The following is a 5,559-nucleotide window of genomic DNA, read 5'->3' on the forward strand; positions in this document are numbered from 1 at the left end:
CATTTTCAATGAGAATGTAGTAATAATGTTATGGGAATAAACTCCAATGTGCAATGATGGGACAAAGCATTATGACCACTGCCCACCGCGCTGTTGGACGTTGCCTGGTGACATTGCGGGCATGTGACGCGCAATGAAAAGTATGTAAGCACAGCAGAGACGGATGGGGATCACCCTAGCGAAGACATGGACTCAAAATGGGAAAACCCATTGAGATCAGGGGCTTCGCAAAGAACAGATTATTATTAGGCAAAGCTTGTGAACGAGTATCTCAAAAACGGCGAAGCTGGGCGAATGTTCACGTGCTAATTCATGAACATCTATAGAAAGAAGTAGAAGGACAGTGAAACTACCACTAAGCACTAAATGATTGAACGTTCACAACTCTTCACAAAACGTGAGGTTCGGAGGCTTGCCTGCTCTGTAAAGCTGGCTACATGGTGATCTGCGCTGAAAGAGCATAATGCTGGTGCACACACAGGTGTTTCGGAGCACACCATTCATTGTACACTGTTGAACATGGAGTTCCACAGCAGACCATCCCTATGTGATCACGTGTTGACCCAACGACATGGTCACTTACATCAGCAGTGGACACAGGACCATCGAAATTCAACCATAGATCATTGTAAACGTGTCAGCTCTTTGACTGATTCACCCCTTAGCAATATCAGGCCGATGTTCGTCTCCACAACCGCTTAAATCAAGGTGCATGGCGGCTCGAAACGTGCGACGCGACACAGATGCAGGCCAGTGAGATCGGTTTTATGCTAGAGGAGACATTTTCCTGCACTTGCATGAGACCTGTGGCAGTAATCGAAGACACGCTGACAGCTGCGAACCATCTCCATCCCTTCATGCTTTATGTCTTCCCCAATGGCGATATCATCTTTCAGCAGTACAGTTGTCCGTGTCTCGGAGCCAGAACTGTGCTACAGTGATTTGAAGAGCATTACAGTGAACTCATATTGATGTCTCGAGGACCAAATTCGCCCGATGTAAATCCTGTGTCACCTATCTGGGTCGCTGGCGGGTGCCGTTATTTACGCAAATTACGTGCAGGTAGACATGTTCAAAATGGTTCAAATGGCTCTGAGCACTATGGGACTCAACTGCTGAGGTCATTAGTCCCCTAGAACTTAGAACTAGTTAAACCTAACTAACCTAAGGACATCACAAACATCCATGCCCGAGGCAGGATTCGAACCTGCGACCGTAGCTGTCTTGCGGTTCCAGACTGCAGCGCCTTTAACCGCACGGCCACTTCGGCCGGCCGGTAGACATGTAATGTGCACCGTTCAATCTTTCGACCAGCTTTGTTGTACGGGAGCGAAAGCTGGGTGGAGTCAGGTTACCTTATCAATAAGGTTGAGGTTACAGATATGAAAGGACCGATGACCATAGCAGTCTGGTCCCTTTAATCCCCCAAACCAACCAACCAACAGATATGAAAGTAGCTAGGATGATTGCGGGTACTTGTAGATGGGAACAATGGCAGGAGGGTGTCCACAATGAGGAAATCAAAGAAAAACTGGGAATGAATTCTATAGATGTAGCAGTCAGGGTGAACAGGTTTAGATGGTGGGGTGATGTTACACGCATGGGAGAAGCAAGGTTACCCAAGAGACTCATGGGTTCAGCAGTAGAAGGTAGGAGGAGTCGAGATAGACCAAGGAGAAGGTACCTGGATTCGGTTAAGAATGATTTTGAAGTAACAGGTTTAACATCAGAAGAGGCGCCAATGTTAGCACTGAATAGGGGATCATGGAGGAATTTTATAAAGGGGATTATGCTCCAGACTGAACGCTGAAAGGCATAATCAGTCTTAAATGATGAGACATCTAATGCCAGGTACCACCACAAAACTACCTACAAACTGTCGGATCCATGATCTGAAGGATCAGTGCTGTGTTTCATTCCAAAGACGGACAAACAAGCTATTAAGTAGGGGGTCATAACATTTTACTCATCAGAGTAAATATTATGTGTAAAGTAACTGTATTTGCTGGGGGTTGAATATTCAAGGATTTTGTTGTGTTCTTGAAATTGAAGACTTTATAACAAAAACGACCCTTGTCAAAAATGTTGGTTTTTCATGAGAGCGAAGAAATGTAAATCAAAACTAAATCTCTCTTCAGATGTTGCCTACTGTTCAAGTAATGAAACAATAAAGAGGTCATTTCATTCTGCCCTCACTAGGCAACTCCGTCATGACATGTAAACTTTACTACTTCATCACTGGCGAGGTTGCAAATTCCAAAAACATAATACCATAGCTGTCCCGCATAAAATATTGCGTTAGTTCTTAGCTGAGGTACAGGAAGGTTTTGCATGTAATTGAAAGATACAACTTTCACTAACCCCTTTCGAGTTTTGTGCTTGAAGCGTCTTTTAGTACATAAGAGGCTTTCGCTTTTCTTAAGTGATTTTGAACAATTAATCCGGATGTGTCACTTGCAATATAATCCGTTCATCATAAGAATAAACCTGAAGTAAACAAACACGAACATGATGATTGGTTAGAAGCCGTAGCACATGTACACTGGTGTTGTTACGCTCTTGGAAGCAGGTCCTACTTACGTACTAGATGTCTTATTACTAAGTTACGTTAAATGAAATTTTAAGATATTCAAATATATTAACATCCATCAGCATTTTTCTTAATCACGCTTTAGCTACGTAGTTTTTATTCCAAAAATCGTCACAGCTTCTACAGCGTTGTGCTCTGATTGTCGCACTGTTAATGCGCAGTATGAAAATGTTTGAGGCTGCTTTCTGTTCCGTAGTGAAACACGGTTAAAAAGTGCCGAGAAGTAGGCTGTTCTTAATGTTTCTCGTAAATTTATGGAGATAGTCGGCTTTGAAGTTTTCCCAGCTTCGTATATAATCCAGTTGACTCACAAATCTCGATTGAACGTGTAGTATAGGAGGTAGCGTATTGGACTGTGATCGTGAGGTGGTTCATTCTTCCTCAGTGTCAATTTTTTCCTCGTTCAATTTGAAATACCTACATCTCGTAATTATAAAACTCATCATCTTTTTTATGACTAATGCCCGTCTACTTGTTTCTAAGTACATATTGGACGCGAAATTCCTATTTCCATTTCAAATACAAATTCTTAATTATCGATGTTTTATGAACGACTGTTCATAAAAGTTGTTTAAATTAAGGATACATAACAATTTAATTTTTAGGGCAAAAATGAAAAACCAAATCCTCTTTATTTGGACTATGTCCATTGTTTTATACCATAGAGGTAGATGAGTATCGTAGAAACATGAAAAACAATCATTTTGACAGCATCGACCACATCATACAAATGATACATTTTTACATATGCTACTGTACCATTACAGTATGAACCCAACAGAACTGATCTGGAGCCAAGTTGCGGGATTTGGACAGAGAAGTAACAAGATTGCCAGACGTACTGAAACTAACACACGCAGCTTTTTCACACGTCACTGCCGAACGCTACCGGGATATAGCACGTCTCGTCATATAAGAAGAAGAGAAAATGCTGCACCTGGTTGGCTTCGTGGATTCTGTTGTCGATAGGCTCGTTATCAGCATAGCAGGTGATACTTCCAGAACTGAAATGTATTTCTCGGATTCGAATAAGGAAGGAGCTAAGAGATTACCAGACGACAGCCTGTAGCTTATACCTTCAGTGGCTTCAATATTTAACTATACGGTGAAATCCTTCAATACCCTCTTACGTTACACATAGCTTATGCAGAAAAATTACTCTGTGGTTAAGTCAAGAATTTTCATCATCCTTGTTTTTAATTACAATAGTACGTTAGCTAAAAACGATAACGTGGTTCGGTTTTCGTCTAGTCGTCTAAGGAGCGAATGTGGGAGACTTGCAGTTTATTATTTCGTTCTGCTTAAAAATTAAATAACATTCGAAGCTGTATTGCTCCTCTGCTCGTCTCTTTTTACGTGTGAACTGCAGCTGGCCACGTCACTGCAAGCTAGCTGTACCAGCTGACCGGCCAATGCTGTCCAAGTTATATGCGCCGATAAAGCTGTTGTCCCGTATTATCGCTAAGTCGATGTGCGCGTAACGCTGAGCACAAAACGTACCCTTATTATCGTACCTTTTTTTTTTTAGATAGAGGTGGAGCCCCTCCACGGCCACACCGGCATGATGGCCAACACAAAAGGTCTACTGCCATCTCTGCATAAGGGTTAGTATTCACTAAAGTGAGGTGTCGCGGGATCTGGGTACTGCGATGTTTGCGTACGTCTGGTTAGGATTAACCATTAATACGCGCTCATCTGGAGATAGATTGGTCAAAATCTGACGAAGGGTAGCGGTTTGAAGGGCAGAGGAAAAAAAGTGCCAAGGCAAGAGCCAAGGGAAAAAAACCTCTGCGAAAGTTAGGTCGGGTGGAAAGAGCAGTAGCGGTTGTCTTGCTGCCTGCGATAGGTTGTGCAAGGATAGGCTTTGTTAGTAGTGGGTATCATGCATGTCGATACCTTGACGTCGTGCGTTTGTGCTGCTCGGCGGCTGGCGCTGGGTGCTGGTGCAGAGTCCTCGTTCAGCGTCAGCAACCTGCAACAGTTAGGTTTGTTATCGATCTTGTGTCCGATAGGTCATATACCGGAAGCACAGTGTGACGGAATGTTGGCGGATTGTTTGTGCGTCTGTGGGCGAGCTCGTCGGTGTCCCTGCTGTGGCCTGTTGGTCGGCTCTAATAGCAGCTGGTAGTTGCCAGTCAGTGTTGCTGATATGCAGTGGCTTACCGACGTTTGTCGCTGTTTGCGTATGTTAGTTTACCATAGGTGGCTATGCCCTAGCTAGCAGTGTCTTTGGCCGCTTGTGCGTCCACCTGTGGTTGTGTATCGTACTTGACAGTACTCGAGAAAGCTTGGCTGCAGTCCAACGTGAAACTGAAATTCAATGATGTTCCAGCAAACGCGGAAGAATACATAGTGCAATGTTTACATCAGGTTTATTCTTATGATTAACGGATAATAGCAGCAGGCATCTGCTTCTCTAAACCGTCACAGATAGAACTAGTGTCATCCGGGGATATCCAAATGATTTACTGAAGGTACTGAACACTTCCAAGTAGAGTTTTTTAGGGCACGTTAATATGATATTCGCCGAGAAAAACTTTGTGCATTTTCTTCACAGGGTTTCAGGCAGATACGTATTGGATAAATTCTTGGGGAATGAGTAATGAGAAACCCTTGGTTTAAATAACTATATGCGATGTTCAACAAGGTCTCCGAGTACCCCAGAACTGAACAAGGTCTTTTATATAGACTGCCTGTAATATCAGTTGGCGCACTGTTGTTTGTGATTAGAAGCTCTTAGAAAGTGCATAGTCGACCTTGAGAGATTCTGTGAAAAGCCACCAATACCTCTCTAGAAACAGGTAACTCTGTTGCAGTAGCATCACGAATCTCTCGGACTTTATAATAAAAAGAAACTTTGTATCTAAAAGGGATACTGGAAAGTGAGCCGGTGCCGTCATCACAACTTTTTCCCTCTTCACACACTTGTGCGCGACCTTCTTTGTTTCACGTTATCAAGAGTGATAAGA

General features: G+C 43.1%; 1 protein-coding gene across 3 annotated transcripts in view; it reads right to left on the reverse strand.

Annotated features, from left to right (window-relative positions):
• Nucleotides 1–5,559, reverse strand: part of LOC126469971 (uncharacterized) — a 382,949-nt gene that overhangs the window by 70,678 nt on the left and 306,712 nt on the right. The gene's annotated exons all lie outside the window — the stretch shown is intronic.

The sequence above is a fragment of the Schistocerca serialis genome, chromosome 3 (genome assembly GCF_023864345.2).
Source record: "Schistocerca serialis cubense isolate TAMUIC-IGC-003099 chromosome 3, iqSchSeri2.2, whole genome shotgun sequence".
In the NCBI taxonomy this organism is placed as follows: Eukaryota; Metazoa; Arthropoda; class Insecta; order Orthoptera; family Acrididae; genus Schistocerca; species Schistocerca serialis.